Source organism: Argiope bruennichi, chromosome X2 (genome assembly GCF_947563725.1).
Source record: "Argiope bruennichi chromosome X2, qqArgBrue1.1, whole genome shotgun sequence".
Taxonomy (NCBI): domain Eukaryota; kingdom Metazoa; phylum Arthropoda; class Arachnida; order Araneae; family Araneidae; genus Argiope; species Argiope bruennichi.
This window is the reverse complement of record NC_079163.1, coordinates 24,402,249-24,421,542: the sequence shown is the minus strand read 5'-3', so window position 1 is coordinate 24,421,542 and position 19,294 is coordinate 24,402,249. Positions and strand designations below refer to the sequence as shown.

The 19,294-nt window shown below is 28.4% G+C and overlaps 1 protein-coding gene across 2 annotated transcripts in view; it reads right to left on the bottom strand.

The window, feature by feature from the left end:
- LOC129960347 (glutamate-gated chloride channel-like) overlaps nt 1-10,098 on the bottom strand; it is a 36,372-nt gene extending 26,274 nt beyond the window's left edge. The window contains exon 1 of one of the 2 annotated variants that reach the window (XM_056073724.1): nt 9,960-10,098. The gene's annotated coding sequence lies outside the window, so the exon portion shown is untranslated. Of the gene's footprint in view, nt 1-6,144; nt 6,283-9,959 lie in introns of those variants that run through there. The other variant, XM_056073725.1, reaches the window with a different exon arrangement.
- Nucleotides 10,099-19,294: the final 9,196 nt, after the last annotated feature.

The window sequence follows — 19,294 nt, the reverse complement described above, 5'->3', positions numbered from 1 at the left end:
AGGTTTTTCTCTTTTTCATGTTTTCAAGTCTAGTCATTTTATATATTTTTGTTTGATAGAGAGATTGCTTTTATTTTATCATTGCTGTTATATTCGCATTAAGTTAAGTGATGTTAGCTAGGATGGCAATTTATACTAAAAGGATATCTGGAATAGAATTCTATTTTATTATGTACTTTATGTACATGTTTATGTATAAAACTACTGCGTAATTCTGATTTCAAAACAAAAGATTAATCTTTCTAACAAATCTTAAATTGAGGGAAAAGTAAAATTATACACGATTAAAATATTCTTTTAAAAGATTATTTATATTATATTAATACATCCTTTAATTCATAATTTAAAAGTTTTTAATGACTGGCTACTAAAAATGTAGAAAAAATAAAGCTCATAATTTAGATTATATATCCTTCGATAACGGAAACGTCTTCAATAATTTCCTTAAAAAATTATCCATACGTTAAATGCTAATAACCAAGGCCAAAACTTGGTGAATAAACGAGGTCTAAGTTTTTCTGGGTCTTGAGATTTTTATAGAAAAATTGGTTATTTCGAAAAAAATTGTATAAAAACCATAATGCTTCCTTCCTAATGCTTGACATCTAGAGATCTATTGATGTTAATAAGAGATTTATAGATCTAAGAGATCTATAGATCTAGACATCTATAGATGTTAAATCTGCTTGCCAAATTTCATTCATCTAGTACTATTTTTTTTGTAGTTGTCGTGTTAAATTATATTTGAATAGCCGGCAGACAAATTTCTATATAGATTTTGATGCAAATTTGATAGAAATCTGCAAATTTGGTGTAAAGACGATAAGTTAAATTTCCTTAGTCTAGCACAATATATTTTTCAGTTATAATTCTCACAGACAGACAGATGGAAGGACAGATATGTTTTGAAATATATATTTTTATGATTCAGGGAGGAGATTCGTCAAAATCTCGAGTTCGAATCTTTTGATAGTTATAATATTTTCTCTACACTTCGTATAAGAGAAAATAAAAGTTCAAACATTAAAATAATTTCATATGATAATTTTCGTACATGACTGGCAAGTATTTGTAAAATTCATTCATCCTAAATTTATTGAATTTATCTTCAAATATGATTAGTGTTGCATCTTGATTGTCTCCATTTCCATATGATTAGGTACTGATGCTATATTAATCGTCAAATCAATGAAAACAAAGAAGTTTGGTTTAGTTATATTAACGTCCTGTTGTAAAGCACCACTAGGGGTGTTTTATGACAGACCTCCTAATTCTGAACCGCGGTCAGATGACGAGGACGGCACCTGAGCTGGCACTCCCTCTCCACACCACACCAGAGGGAAAAACAATGAAAACTTTTCTTCTAAAGATGATAATGCGAATAGCAATCAGTCATTGGTGAACGTTATGATTGGCTATTAGTCTTTATGTATAATTAGAAATTACAAAAAAATCAGCTACTAAATCTTTATAACGAATTTTAATAACACAAATGTGTTTGCACCACCACCAAGATAATCGTTACAGCAAGTAAAATGTTCTCTTGGTCTCAAGGTTTTATAAAAACAAAATTTGATCGTTTGTCTAAAAAAATTTATGAAGGGAATGAAGCGGCTGACAAACTAGCCAAAACAGCGGCTAATGCTAATCAAGATCGGAATATAATGAAGCTCCCAAGATGTCACCTGAAGAACATCCTCCAAACCGATATGACGACAATATGGCAAAATGAATGGGAAGAAGGCGAAACAGGCCGCTCCACATTCAATATAATACCGAAAGTTTCTCTATACGCTGCCAACTGGAACAGAACGGATGTCCTTTTCTTCACTGGACACGGTCCATTCCCGACATACCTACACAGATTCCATCTGGCCAACTCTCCTTACTGTAGCTGTGGGGAGATAGGATCCCCAATTCACTATGCCACCGAATGCCTACTGACTCGGTCATGGCACATGAGAAAGCCAGAAACAAGTCTCGAAGAAGAATGGTACAGGAGAGTTGCATCGAATACCCTTTCACGTGGCAAGATCCACTCCATAGTAAACCCTATTCACAAATACCAAGACCTATTCAAGACTACACATTAGCTTAGACCAAAATGCCACATGTCAAAATCAGCCGAAATTATAACTTCAAAAGTCCCTCAAAAGTGCAGTTCTCGCGAAGGAAATCAAAACCACAGGATTCAGACGGACGCCACAGATTTCTGACTCTTTAGTGATTACTTATATGCTAATATATGTCATACAGATATTCTCAATGTAATTTATCAATTTTTCAGTTAGTAATCTCATTTCCCTGTAAGTTCAACTCAAAGTCACCATTTGTTTAAGTATTCTTTTCCCCTCTATCCAGTTATTACATCACCAAAAAATTGAATATAGTCATGTAGGATTTGACACCAATGTGATTCTCTCTGGAGAACCCTGGATGGTCTGTCGTCTCTTTCTTTTTATCTTCTTTCTTTTTTTTTCCCCTTCCATCTTGTGCTCATCCAACTGGTTAGATAACTTAGTGTTATAGACACCGGGGGCACAGGATGGTGTTATGTTATGTCTAAAAAAATTAAGCAAACTGCTATAATTTCATACCACATTTTTTCATTTCTACATAGTAGAAATGTATTCCATTACTTCTATAATTTCACACTACTTTTTTTCCTTTTTATGGAGTAGAAGTGCTTACATTATTTTTTATCTGTTTTTAAAAACATTCTAGTTATTTATTTCTAACTGCTGTTAAAATTGTTTACATGAGGATGAGAAAAATTTTAAAAGCGAAACCAATATTTTGAATACTTTACGTAAATAAATTCCACGATGAATTTAACCTAATAACCGATGGATTTTATCCTCCCCCTAACCAATTTTAAAGTAATATCTACATCATTTTCAACTCTTTTGTTTTCGCAAGTTGCGGAACAACGTCTAAATATAAATAATTAAAAGAATGCTGCTGCAAAAATATATAGTGCATTTGTTTCTAAAGCTGAAAGTCAAACTTTTTTCATTTAGATTGATTTTTCATACTGCTTATTTAAAACAGGTAACATAACGTTTTTGCGTGATATAAAAGAATATCCATATAAAATTGATAGTTTCCAATACCAGAATTAGTCTGAATTTTTATTTTAATGGATTGGAAATTGTCAATTTTCCACTGAAATACCAAGTGGAAAATTGCAGGAATTCCGTGACTAGAATTATTAACAAGATGATTTTAACGATCTATTGATAAAGTGAGAATTAATACGAACGTTCAAACTTAATATAAAAAAATTGTGAATACATTAAAGTTTTTAACAACATATTTATTATGTACCTTATTTGAAAAATCGACGATTGTCTCTTAAATGTAAACACTAATTTAAATAAATCGGGTTTCACTCAATTCTGGTTAAATTTTAAAAAAAACTTTTTTATATTTTTACTTTTATGTTTCAAATATGCAACTAAAGTTCAATTAGAAATTAATAAAACATTAATGACTGTTGTTTCGAAGAGATTGCATTTTGACATGCATCGAAATTCCTGCTATACTACGAATTACTGATACAATAAGACTTTGTCCCGTCTTTTAAAATTTATCATAAGAATATTGTAAATTGAATATTTGTCCATTAAAAATTTTTTTCAAATAAAACTATTACAACAATTTAAATTATTTTTTCTCTCAAAGGACTTTATAATTCAAAAGCGTGATAAAGAAAATGTATTAAAAATTAAAACGTTAATCGATATTGCATAGAAGAGATAAGATTCTAAAAAAAGTCTGCAGAGGTTCATAAAATTCTATTCATTACGTTAATTTCAATTTAAATAATGACTTCAAATAGGAACAAGAATGATAAAAAGAATCAGTAACCAGAACACAAACGATGTTATCACGCATTCATTTTAAAAATGAGGCACACATAAAGTCCTTGGGGAAATGCCGTAAAAGAACTCATTCGATAATGAGTTCTTTTATAAAAATTCATTTCTTAATAGATTAAAGATGTTAATGTATTTTAATTGTCCTTACTGAACAATTATCGCTTTCTCTAATTATGAAATGGCTCTTTAAATTGTTTTTAAACATTGTTTAAGAATCTTAAAGGAAATCCAGCAATATCTCTCTTAAATAATATTCATTTACTAATACATTATATACGTTCACTAATCCATAGGTTGTTTAACTATATATTTTGCCATTACCCTATACTATACATACTTAAACCTTTATTTTGGAAGTTATTAATTTATACTAACTAACGCGTTTACTTGTTTATTTAGTTTTAGTCTTTATATAGTTATTTTGTTTTTTTGTTTCATTAAAACTATTTTGAATTAAGTCGTATAACCTTAAATTTAATAATTTGCAATGTGTAGATATTGTTAGCATTTTACAATGTTTTTGCAATTTTTAGAAGCTACCATTAAAATAGTTTCATAGGCTTTAACCTGGATAGGATAATAATAATAAGATAAATCATTAAAAGTAATTAAAAAAATAATTATTTGTCACATTGTATCAAAATGATCGTCATATGAATACCAAGCATTTGAAATCTTTCATTAGTATTAAAATCATTTAATTAGCGTGACGATTTAATATTGTAGTTTATTAACCACGCGTTTAATCAATTGCATATCTAATAAAGTCTCATCTACAACATATATCGAGTTTATTTTATGACATTCGTCAGCAATTTCACATTTAATTTAACCTATGTAATGTTTTTTAAACATTTATGTGTCCTTGAAAATGACTTAAAAGTATACTGAGTATTGGAAAAAAATAGGTAAATCGCAAAACAAAGCTTTAAAGCTATCTTTTAAGCACAGACAACATAATTATCCAATTGGTTTGAACTAACCTGTGCTCCCCTTTCTATACAATTTCAGTCACTGAATAATGCACCATTATTATAATAAGATTGATTAGATATTGAACACGCAACTCGAAACTATGGCAATTTATATATACTGAGTTTGATACCTAGGATTGCTTTACTTTTTGACTATTCTTTTAATGCGAGATTATTCATATTGATAGCATAATGATTTTTATGAGAAGACATGCAAGCTGTTTATTTATATGCAAATTTATTTTGCTAGAAAATTCAGTCAAAAATGCACGAACTTTTCGAAAGGTTTATATTTATATGACTACAAATTAGAGCAGAAATACGAAGAAAGTCGATTCTTTGACTTCAAACATGGTTACATGTTCAACATTCAAATAAATTAAAATCATATTTACGTAGCCTTATAATTATATACTGATGTAACAGAATTATACTAGTGTCAAATTAGTACTTTAAGAACATCGAGTTATTTTTGGTATCTAGTAACCCATACTTAAAATATTTAAGATAATTTTATTCAATGAATATTTTTGTTCAAATCTTTATTTAATTTTTGCCTAAATTATTTCGGATGATTTTATTCAGTGAGAATTTTTATTTAACTTTTACATAAATTAGTTTAGAAAATTTTATTTAATAAAGAATTTTATTAAAATTTTTATTTAATAAAGAATTTTATTAAAATTTTTATTTAATTTCTACTTAAAATATTTCAGATGATTTCATTTAATGAATATTTTTATTTAAATTTTATCTAATTTATAAGATATTTTTTTTAATTTTTATGGTGATTACATTTTAAGACATGTTATTATTTATTAAAATATAATAGCATGCAATGTATAGTATATTTAAAGATGCAATGTTTAATTTTTATGTTATTAATTTATTATTTAAAGATGATTGCAAGTTTCACTCTGCAATTAAATAAGTTGAAATTGAATAGACAGAATAATTTGCGGAACACTTTACAAACAATGATTTAAATATATTTGTTCTATTTTTTTACAATTAGATCGTTTTTTCACCATAACAGTTCAAATACATTAAAACTTACGTACACTATACTTTTTTGCATAATTGGGAATAAAATCATGCAATATAATATTATCCATATTATTCCAAAATTCAGCATTTTCATTTGATACACTTCAGCCTAAATTTTCAATTTTAAAAAATCTTATATAATTTTTCTGCCCACAAACCTAGACTATAATCAGTTTCAAAGGATAATCAAATCTTATAAAGTTCTGTCACAAAATAATTTAGATAGATATAATTATTCTTACTTCTTTAATGCTTATCATTTCGCATAGAATTCATTCCTTATCAGCTGTTTCGCTTATCACCATAATAACAGGGAAGACATGAACGAGTAAGAATTCTGTCTGGCCATACGCCATCTGTTCGTCTGGAGACAATTGTTTCTTCCCTATTAACAGTCTGAGGATAGTTTTGATCTTCAATTCATTGCTTTAGCACGTGCAATCATATTCGTAGAACGGATTGAATTGTCACGGCACTAAGTTTACGTAGGAGTTTCCTATAATTCTCATTTTTTAATTGCACAAAATGCGTATTTTTTCATACCAGCATGAGATACTCTTTTTACACAAATAAAAACGGTGCAAGTCTATTTTTAGTAGGCATAAATGTACTTTGATACTGGTTATTTGATAAAATTCGCAAGGAGATTAATAAATGCACAATTATTCGCGATATAGAATTATTCGCATTACAATAAACGCTTATTGCAAACAAAAATTTATGCAAAAGTACAGATAATAATTTATACAAAAACACAGATAGCACGTTAATAAATGATGGAAGAATGCTTCTGTCAGAAACGTATTACACACACGCATAAACTTTTTCATATTGCATCGCCATTGCCAGAGTTGATAAAAAAAATAAATTGAGAAAAGGAATTCATTTAGTATAATATTCAAAACTGACAATAATGTCTATTATTTTAATAGACCTAACTATAATTCTCTAAAATTCTTATACAGACAATAGACAGCTCTCAGAGAACTGCTTTATATTAATTTAATTGAATGATTAGCAAATTGATAAGCAAGTTTTAGATACCCAGTCAATAAGATTCGTGTAAGAAAAAGAAAAAATATATATGCTGCTTCATAAATAGAGAATTTAGCTGCTTTTTTGAGTTATATGATTATTTTTTTAAAGAAAGAGTCGCACGATTTTTTTCTAAAGAAAGAGTCATGCGATTATTTTTTAAAGAAAGAGTCATACGATTATTTTTTTAAAGAAAGAGTCATACGATTATTTTTTTAAAGAAAGAGTCACACGATTATTTTTTTAAAGAAAGAGTCATACGAATATTTTTTAAAGAGTCATACGATGATTTTTTTAAGAAAGAGTCATGCGATGTATTACATTTATTGTTAGTTATCTGATACTTTAACTTTAGTGAGTATCATATAACTCATGCAAATACCTATAAATTAATTTTATTTTAAAGCTATTTTTATGATTATTACGTTCAACATGAAATGAGAATAAAAGAATTTCCATTATATTTCATTCTTTTATTCTGATAAAGTGAATAAAGGTGTTAGCAATTCCAAAAAGATAAATAGAATTTACAGTGTTCAAGACAGCTATAAATCGCTTATCAGAACTGGTTTATCAAATTTCTTTGTGCAGACTTTTCATTAAATGATGACCAATGTTTCTGTCAACCTACTCAACAGAATGACAACTATAAATCCTTGCTATAACGGATTCGAATCGTCGTATTTTAGTATCTGAGATTAGAGAAAAACTCCAAGTTTATTTATGAACATCAGTAAGTATCTTCAAAAGGAGAGATATTTTTTAAAAAGTTTGATATTAGAATTCCACTTTAATTGAAGGAAATTGAAGGAACTTGTCATATCAAACTTTTAATCTCCATTAGAAACACATTATAAACGATACATTTTAAAAAAGTATAATAACTGGAAACTAAAAATGGATTGCTCGTCAAAGCCTCAATTGAAAATATCCTGAATCAGATGTGATGGATCTATGCAAATCCGATCGAAAGTCGAAATATTTTAAAAGAATAATTTGCCATTAATTTGAGGGAATTGCAAACACTTTATGCTGTTTCAATATCTTTAAAACTATGAAGCGATTAGTTCCAATTTGTACAATACAAAGTTAGTGAAATTAGATGAAATGACCAGATAAAAAAGTAATGAATATGCAAATCATTTAGAAATTACTTTTTTCCACGACGATGGAAAAATCATAAAAATCCTTAGTGAAACTGAAAAATTATAATATCTCAGTTGAGAAGTGATGTTATGAGCGTCGTGAAGCTCAAGTTTTGCGCCATTAAATTATCATTTATTTATATTTTCTCAAACATTCTTGATTGTAAATAGTTATTGTTTGATTGATTGTTATAGCGATAATGATGCAATGGGATGGGGTTTGGTTCAGTTTGTTTGCTAAAAAAGCCAAAAACAATAATATAATGAACTTGAAGGAAAGGTGGAAAATCTTATCGAAAAAAAAAAAAAAGATGAAAAGTGTGCTGTTGATAAATATTTATTCATTGTTTCAAAATTCATACCTTATTTCGTAGGGAGAAATTGTATTACTTTTGAATTACCTTAATACATATTGCTACTTTACGTCAAATGCTCAGTTAAGTACCAACCTTTAAATATGCACTAAATCGAATTCAATTAATCGCATTTTTGTAAATTTAGAAGATAAGATGCCATCCACAAATATAACAAGGGGAATAAAATAAAATAAAGTAAGAAAGAATATCCAAAACATTTTGAAACGTATGCTGATGACGATAGGTGAAATCCTGATTTAGCAGTTGGCACCAGAAATCAATGAAAACACCCACGTGGGAAGCATTCCATTATAATTTGTTTGAGAGAAACTGGGCAACGTAAGCTGGACCAATAATAAATGTTTATTGATAAATCATGCATGGATAGTTCACATTCTATTCGACCCAATGTTTAGGAAGCCGACATTCGATGATAGTTCTGGCAGAACAGAGTTTGCTGTCAAATTGCAGCCAAAGCAGGAATGTTTTTTTTTTCTATTGTCATATACATAGCATGATGTGTTTTTTTTGTATGTATGTTAAGCTTCGTAATATAGTGAAGAGAATCATGTATGCATTTGGGCATTAGCCGAGTCAAAAATCTGAACCAGATCCAAAATTTTTAAACGATTAGCTCATGCTAAATTTCCTTTATCTAAGAAAATTTCATCAAACTAGCTTACGGTATTTTTAATTTATAATGGTCTCTTGTAAGGCGATGGGCAGATAATCTTTCTTTTAATAGATTTTGTCCAAAATTTAATAGAAATCACCAATGTCAGGCTAAGGATTACACATTGAATTTTATCCTTCCAGTTTCTTGCTTTCTGAGTTATCGTACTCATATACAGAGAAATCGATTATTTTTTTGGACCCAAAGAGATCTTAACAATAGAGATTAATAAAAACTCGGAAGTTGAATTTCTTCAGAATTAAAATATTCTCTCTTGCGATATTTCATATAAGAGAAAACAAAAATACTTTTATGCAATATAGCTTTTCTAAGCTATTTCAAGTACATGGAAAATGAAAACCTATATACTATTATATGCCAAATTAAAATTTATGTTTATAATTACAATGAACTCTTGGATATAATGCTCTCGTAAGAGTTTTTCAGTTTCTCAAAAGAAATATAAGATAAAATATAAATACGAATAATGTAAAGGTATTCTGTTGATAGATTTCATTTTGTACCTAGGATGAATTAAATAAACTATGACATACAAGTTTGCAAACAAAATAAACTGAAAAGCTTAAAATCCCAAATTAAATAACTTTCACTATTCTAAATTAGATAAATAAAAGGGTTGAAGCATTACTCTATTCTCCACAAAATGCACACGAATCTTGAAATACGAATGTAGGTCTTAATAGTAATATAACCATGAAGAATAATTTGCTTAGTATCTAAATTAAAATTAATTTTAAAATTCGAAAACAACAATAAAAATGTAAAACTGGGTAATTATAAATTTCATCTTTTACCTTATATAATAATCATATTTATAAATAACTTACCGAAAAAAGAAATCTAGTAATCCTTTGAGAGGTTACTAGATTATTGAAACATTTTGTTTAATTCCAACCGCTGCTGAGTGAAAAGAGAATATCTCCTCTTGATTCTTCCAACAAGTTTTTATATCTCCCTTAAACAGGAGGCCGGAAAAGGGAATTCAGTTAGGGTTTCATTATTGTTTTTTAACGTGCGAGGACAAATTCATAATGATCTTCGTACATCTTGATTCACTGCTTGGGGCAACATGTCATTTTTCATCACCGGAAGACTAATCGCATTTTGCAAATGATCTTTGAACTAAGTAGCAGAGGAAATTAAAACAACAACTGCCTCATGCCTAGTCCTTGTGACATTTTTTCTAGCTATAGTAAGACACGAATAAAACTCTTATTATGATGGTAAAACCAGCGGGAGAGGTCCTCTCAAACTTTCTCGCATGCTCTCTGATAAAATTTTATTCCCCGTTCCCAGCCAACAATGGATGACCTTGGACTAGACACAGAATGCCTTACATGCCATTGGAGTACAATAGTTACGAAATATTAACGTTGGTGTGAATTTAACATTTTCACTGAATCTATTGAGTGATCCATAACGAATTTTACCTCCTGGTATGCAGTTAAAATATCCAAAAATAGATTTTGTGAATGATTTAGATGCTTTTTTCCCAACCAACTAAAATCAAATGTTTACACAAAAGTATAATCGTAGTTACAAAATCTCATGCCAAATTTGATAAACTTAAGTCTCAGCGTTTTCGAGTTATTGCATTTAGATGTTTCTGAAAATACAAACCGACAAACGTTCAACCCTTTGTTGAATTTGGTTCAAAATTTGATAGATGTCTACAGTTTAGATACTGAATCTGTGTACCGACATTTATTCATCTAGCTTTCTTCGTTTCGTAGTTATCGGGTTAATTTATATTTGAATAGATGGGCAGACAGACTTCTTCTGAATAGATTTTGATCTAAGTGTGATAGAAATATAAAAAATGCTTACCATATACCAAATTTCATTCGTCTAGCTCAAAGGGTTTTTTGAGTTATCTTTATCACATACAGACATTTTCCAAAAATGTGTTTTTCGAACTCAGGACGGACGTGGAACTAAAACGGGGAAATTCGTTTCAAAATCTCGAGTTTGAATTTTTTGACGATTTCATTACTTCAAGTACTTCGTTTACGAGAAAGTAAACAAGAAGTAAAATTATTCTGAGACAAATGCAGCCGATCAAGTAATGATATCTTTCGTTTTTGGATCGATAATAACATTACGATCATAAATATTCAATAGCACACGTGACAATCAAAAATGCATTTAATATGTAAATAAACAAAATTTCTGGTGTCTACAGAAGCTTAATATGCTACTACATGCTTTAATGTACTACTACACTGTACATTAAAGAGTACATATCTCATCCGTTTGCTACACAGATATGAACGTATATTTGGGGCATATACATTTTTACCTTTTAAGATGAATTTTAATCAATTATTTAAAGAATTTATTGATTGGATTTTTGATATTAAGTAGGATACTTTTTAATAAAATATTTTTAATTAATCAATTTCAATAAATATTTAATGTCAATATAATTGCTTAATGATCTTATCTGTACATATTGCATTCATTGGCATGGATCTAAGTAACAACAACAACAAAAAAATATCCTTGTAGTGCAGAATAATTATTTTTGCATATTTAAGTAATTTTTCTTTAAACATAATTACTCTGAGGATATACAATGGGAATATTTATCCAGAGAATGTTTTTAAATAAACAGGAGAAGCATTAGAAACCCCGGAAAAAAACATTTTATTTTGATTATTAAATCAGAAAAAAACAGTTTGTATCTTATCATTTGCTATTTGGGATGTATTTATCATTATCAAAGTGAATAAATAAATGCTTATTATTCACCAGTTCATATCCGCTTTGCACTATTCCCTCATTTCCGTCAGCAGTGAATCCTACTTTCTTTAAAATGCCTATCGAAGATACTCTATTCTTAATTAAAGATATTGCAAATTGAGATATGAAACATAAAGTGATTGGCTTCTTCCTTTCGTATGTGTGATAACTGATAATGTTTGATATTGGTTAATCTTGGCCTGATTTTAGACGGATAACATTTTTCGAAGTTCGAAATCACATTTACCTAACAGTAGACTATTTAGCTACTGAAACTTAGGAATGTAATGCTCGAATACCTATTAATTTATATTTATTCTCTTTTAAATTTCACAACGGAATATTAAAATAAACAGAATAAACATTGTGATTTTCGGCATATTAAATGTTTTAGCTGTTCCTGTTTCACTTATTAATACATAACCGTGCATGCTGTAAGAAAATATACCCTTCTACAGTGAATATTATCCTGTTAACAATATCTCAAGTATGATTGTCACAGATTAACTAACGAAAATTGTGGTAGAAAATCTCATGAATATTAACTAAGCATTTAAGAGATTTAAAAAAAATTATTATTTACAGTATACTTCAGATGTAAATATATTATAATGTTTGAAATTTTGTTTCTTTTCAATGGGCCCTTCTCCCTCCATAATGCTCAGGAACATTCATATCAACGCTAATTACAAAAGTCGGAAACATTGAAAAAATTCTGATTCACTAACAGTAAAAAATGCCATTCAAAAATTTAAAAAAAAAAATTGTTGAAAGGAAATAGTAACAATAACCTACGATCTGGTCCCTTAAAGAAGAATATAAAGAATCAGCATATATATATAAAATAATAAAAGTTGCAATTATCTGCTCATTGAATTTTGCTATTTATTCATGCTTAGGTTTATTCATACATTGATATATATGAATGCAACAGTTCAAATATGCAATAAAATGCATTCATAAATCATCCTGAAGAGATAGAAAATTGACATATATTTTCTTTAATACAATACAAAGTTTAATCTAAATCATACTACATTGCATGTGCATAAGTGAAATTCGAGAGGAGAATATTTCCGCTGGTTTAGTTTGAAGTTTTATTTTTAAAATATGTGACATTAAATCAAACCAATCTGTTCCATAGAAAATTAAGAGTAGGAAATTAAGTGAAATTTTAAAACCTTGAGTAAGAATAAATATTGTAATAATTAAAAATTCATTTGTTTTTTAAACTTTTTTTTTGTTTCTAAACGTTAACAAAATGAACAGCACAAGCCTCTTAATCTTTTAATACCGAGCAAACATTTCACCTAATGAACCGATTAAGATTCCATTAAATTTCCTGTTACCATCAGGGGACACGCAGTTGTTTGGGTCCTACAAAGGAAATGGCATATTACTTCATTGCCATTAATGTTATGAAGACTCGAAAGAAGAAATAAGATTAATGAATTAGGTCAAGTTCTTGTTTGATCCACAGTGCGTGAGAATGGATAAACGCTTTAGGATTATTATTTTATTCAAATTTCAGCACCTTTAATCAGTTAAAATTACTTTTTAAAAAAATTACTCTAACTTACAATCTTTTGTAATCTTATTATCACATTCAGAGAAGCACACTGATTTAAGATTGTTTCAGAATGAAATGTTATGTTCAGAAATAACATGGCAGTATTTTCCTTAAGGCCACCCACGCCATTGCCTAGAGATCTATGATCAAGGTGTGTAAACGTAGAAGAAATGATATCAAAATTATTTAAATTAAGATCTATATTTTAAAAATAGATTTAGTGGTACACTTACATTGCCAGTTTCTTAAACCTCCTCTTTCTTGTAGCGGCGTAGCAAGGATAAATAGCTCCTGGGGCATGGTATTAACTTGTCATATACCCCTTTATCATATTTTACTATAAAAGTGGTATTAATGTTTTACCTAGATAGCAACCTTTAAGTGAGGCGGCCGGAACATTTATTACTTCTTGCCTCTTCCAGACGCTACACCTCAGTTTTCTTGCACAGTCAAAGGTAAAAAAAAAAAAAAAAAAAAAACCTTGCTGTATCTTATTCAACACTCTTAGAGAAAAACACATCTTCTACACTTGCTAAAGAAAAACTGCATATTTGGCATTACAATAAAATTTCAAGCGAATCGTTGCGCTCATCTCGCGTGACATTTATAAATTTACTAATGACAGTATTCTAAATTTACTAATAACATTCAAATTTACTAAGGACAGTATTCTAAATTTACTAATAACATTCAAATTTACTAATGACAGTATTCTAAATTTACTAATAACATTCAAATTTACTAATCACAGTATTTTAAATTTACTAATGACATTCAAATTTACTAATGACATTCAAATTTACTAATGACAGTATTCTAAATTTACTAATAACATTCAAATTTACTAAGGACAGTATTCTAAATTTACTAATAACATTCAAATTTACTAATGACAGTATTCTAAATTTACTAATAACATTCAAATTTACTAATGACAGTATTTTAAATTTACTAATGACATTCAAATTTACTAATGACATTCAAATTTACTAATAACATTCAAATTTACTAATGACAGTATGACTAAAAGTATAATTCGCTTATTTTATATGCTGTTTAATTTAGTCAGGGACGTACGCAGAAATGTTTACATTGATATTTGTAAAATAAGAAGTTCAGTTGGTAAGAGAAGAATGAGGTTTTATTACTAAATATGAAACACATATAACTAAAATAAATTTATGCAACTGGCGCGTTATTCAATATCATTGAAAGTAGTGCAGTGTAAATTGGCGTAAAAGACAAACAAATTTCAATAAAATTTTGTAATGTTAAATTAGAGTCCGTACAACCCTTTTCCATTTTATGAAAATTTTATTCGCAGATTTTTGCTTCAAATACTACATTTGGTTCAATAATTGAATTAACAAAACAGACTAACTTTGTCGCAAATCAGTTGGTTACATAACTGTTTTGTCTTATTAATTTCTTGCTTTAACAGTGGGTTTTAAAACAGTAATTTTAAATATAGTTGTTTTTTATAATGATTAATTATCTTATTATAAAGTAGGTGACAATGTTGAAAAGTCAACTTTTTGTGAAATTATTAGTTATTTTGTATATATTTGAACAGGCTTCTTTATAAAAACATTAAAATTTTGTTTCTAAGTCTATTTTTTGAAAGTTACACCGGTTTTTATATTTGCATTTATATACGTTTTAATGCTATTTTACATCTTTAGATTCTGTTTTTTTTTTTTCAAATTCTAATATTTAATAGAATTTTCTTACAAAACCCTCATGAATTAAAATCTGATGCTTTTTTTTAAACTCTTTTTGTTCAAATTTGGTATAATAATTTCTGAATATTTTCTGCAGTTCTTGAGCTAGAGAATAAATAGATATATTTAATAGTGAATAAAAATATATTATTGTTGTTTTAGTGCTTCACAATGGGAAAAAAAATTAAAAATTTCGCTTTATTTATTAGTCGAAACCCAATATTTAAAGAATGGGTAGAAATACAGCTTATATTTCAGCTGAAGAACGAGATAATGTATTTCTTAATCAATCTGTAGAATTTTAAGCTAATAATTTAACAAATCTTTAAACTAAATGAACTTTATTTAATACCTCTTTTTAGCCAAAAAATAAAAAAAAAAGTTATTTTTTATTTCGAATTTTTAAAAACTTTTACCATTTAACTGGTATATTTTGGTTTTGTAGATGTTTTTCCAATCTTTTTTATTCAAAAATTCAAAAATATTACTATTTTCGAACGTTTTTCAAAAAAAATTCACCCCGAACGTAAACACATACCTTAAATTAATACATTACTATTCAAAACCGTTAATATATTTTTATATCTTTCTTGCGCCTGGCGCCTCATTCGGCATTTTTTCATGGCAATTTCATCAAAGTGGAAAGGAATTCTAGGACAGAATTCAATCAGAACATGTTAATTTTGTGTTTTTAAACCCGTGAAGAAGTGATTTGAAATTTATTACGTTTGTAATAAAAATTCCTTAACCTATTGAAATTATTAATTAGTATTTAAAAATTTGATTACTTTGTCTTGTTCTTCATTCCTCCTACAACTTCAAAATGGATCTTCGACAATAAAGGTCAACAGATCTTCCACAATAGAGGAATTTTAATTCTTTAATGAATTCTTCATCTTCCAAATATTCTTTAAAGTTTCTTTTACAACAGTTTCTGTTTAAATTCTACCAGCTTCATGTCATTAGTCACCGATTTATAAAATTGTTATAACATCTTTTTTCCCTCAAGTTTTCAAACCTCTTTCGTCTTAACAAATAACTTCATTTTTAAAAAAAAAGTCTTTTCAATTCTTTATTCGCTTTTATTATTTTATTTTCATGAAATTTAATGACGAAAAATCATCAAAGCAAAGTCTGATTCTATCAAGCAATCTTCAGTTCTTCCACTGAAAATGTATAAATTCTATTTGCATGTACACAAAAAAGACAGAGTTATACTTTTAAATTTAATGCGGTTCAACGCATTGGGAAAATAGAATTCTTTCAAAAATAGCTAGATAAGAAAGCAAACTACATTAATCACCTCCCTTCGGAGGTCAACTCTCATTTCCCCTTGTTTACAAGATCCAATCTATCGCTGCAAGAAGATTAACTTGCTCGCCAAAGCCTCCTCTCAACCATCGCCAACAGCAGCCAAACATCATTTCTCCCCATTAAGATTATATTCAATTTTAAATTAAACATGGATCTGAAATCAGAATTTGCTTACCATGGCGAAGAGTTGCTGAGATGTTAAATTTTTATATTCAAAAAGTAAATATATACTGAACAGTACAATCATAGGAAAACGCATTTATTGAATACATAATTTAAATAAACACGATAGAAAAATCAAATTAACACTTAGATCAATATCCAAATACCAAACACCTTTATAAAAGAATCAATTCTATTGATAATATATAAAACAGCTGACATAAAGCAGTAGAAAAATACAATTTTTTTTTATATCAATTCTAACATAACAGAAAAAAAGTATTTTATACGTATTATCAGAATACAAAAATCCATCTTTTAATTAATAAATTTTCGGCGTTTTCATTTTAGTATAAGTATTTTTCTTTTTGTAACAGGCTACATCTTACCAAACCAACGGGAAAGGTTTCTTGAAAACTTTCTTGAAAACCTCCAATAAAGTTTTAACCCTTTTTCACCGCATAAAATTGTTGACTTTGTTTAAGGCCTCGATTGGCTTACATGGGAAGCAACAATTACAGAATATAAATTTTTATCGTGAATGTGGTATTTTTACTAAATCTATCGTGCGAATATGTATTTTGGACATCTTTTTGTTGACTGATTGATACCAAAATTTGACACGGAACTACAGTTGTAGTCAGAAGAAAACATGATCAATTTCATTGATTTAAGTAATATTGTGCGTGAATCATTGCATTTACGAGCATGTGAAAGAACACATAGACAGACGGACGATCTTTAGATGGATTTGGTATTAAATTTGATGCTGATCTACATTATGGATGCTAAACCTGTATCAAAATTTATCACTTTGCATTTGTAGTTACCGAGTTTAAATGTGTACCAAATTTTAGCACTTTACTTTTGTAGTTATCGAGTTTAAAAGTGTACCAAATTTTAGCACTTTACATTTTGTAGTTATCGAGTTCACTTGTACTCGAATAATCAGATTGACAGAGTTCCTGTGATGTATTTCGCTCAAAATGTGAAACAAATCTTAAAATTTGAAAGTAAAAGAGAATAGTTTTCATAATTAATGAATTCAAATTTTCTTATGGAATACGACATCAAGAAATAAACAGTATTTATCCCCCTTTCCCCCTTTGCGTTTTTATAATTAAATATAAAAGAGTAAATATAAATCATAATCATTTTACACGTCACATAGAACAAACGTGCAAAATAAAATCTTTTATTTCTATATTATTTGTCAGTATTCCTTTTTGTTTTGCAGACACTGAGCAAGTTATCTCATATCTTAATATCTTATGAACGCATTTATTGAACTAATTCATGATACACATCAGCATACAACACAAATTTTAGTACACTTAAATTCAAATCCACTCAAAACAAATGATAAAACATTAAAATGAGAACATTTGAATGAAATATTTTATATACACTAAAGTAAAACGAAATATCATTTATACATGATTTATTATTATTAGTAGAAATAGATAATCTTGAGAGGACAGCAGCATTGAAAAACCTACCTTTTGGACAATGTCTATATAAAGACTATAATTTTGGAGGGTAAATGTACATATTTGTCACTTTGACGAATGTGGAGCAGTTTTAACGAGGGATAGCAGAGAATTATGACCATTAATATTCATCCTTTACGGATGATCCAAATATCCCAGGTTCAAATTTTTTTTAAGGTCCACAATATAATGGAAGTTTAACTCTCGATTGTTGGCCAATATTGATGTCTTGGAGTCAATTTTTGATTCATAATATAGGCAAGCTCTTGTATCTATTTAAGATGCATTGGAATGGAAGGGTTTCTTTAAAAGTGAAATGAACAGCTTTATAGTTTTTGTCAGTTTTTCTTTTAATTCTTGGAAGAATATCTCATACACGTCTTTCCAATCAAAGAATTTGGGAGCTCTTTTTTTCGTTAGCTGAATGAGTGGCTTCTGCACAATTTGGAGTATAATTCCGATAATAATTCAGAAATACAAATTAACTTTTTAACTAGATCTTAATTTGACTAACTTCCAATTCTTGTATCACCTTAATTTTTTCTTCAACAATTTGATCTTTTCAAAGCCTATTATGTGTTCAAAATATTTCATTTGCATTCTAGCTAATGAGCATTTACTTAAATTTATTGTAAGCTGAAGATTGTCCAATTTTGCGAATATACAGTTCAGATGTAACAGAAGCGCTTCAGAATCAAGTAAAAAGATTATGATACCGTCATTATAAGCTCTTGAGAATTCCCTGAATTCCTTGAAAACATTATTCATAACTCTTTGAAACACTGCTGTAGCATTTTAAAGTTTGTTGTATCAAAGTATATACCTTAAATCAGTATTGGGCTCAGTGTGATGTAACTGATATATAATCCCTGCTTTGCTTTTTAGAATTTGCCATGTATCCCTTTAATATGTCCAGAGTAGCTATGATATCTTAGAAAATAATTCTATTGGAAAATTATTTTGTTTTCCGATGGTGTTCAATATGCTTCGATGACTCTTTGTAATCTGTGCTTTGTAGACTCCCGTCTTCCTTGCAAACACAGATAACTGACTGAACTGTGTACGTATTAATTTCTTCTATCAAATCAACACCTAACATCTCTTTACTAGGCGTGTCACTTTTTTTAAGGCTTCCGGGTTTCTGTATGTGTAGGGCTTCTTTT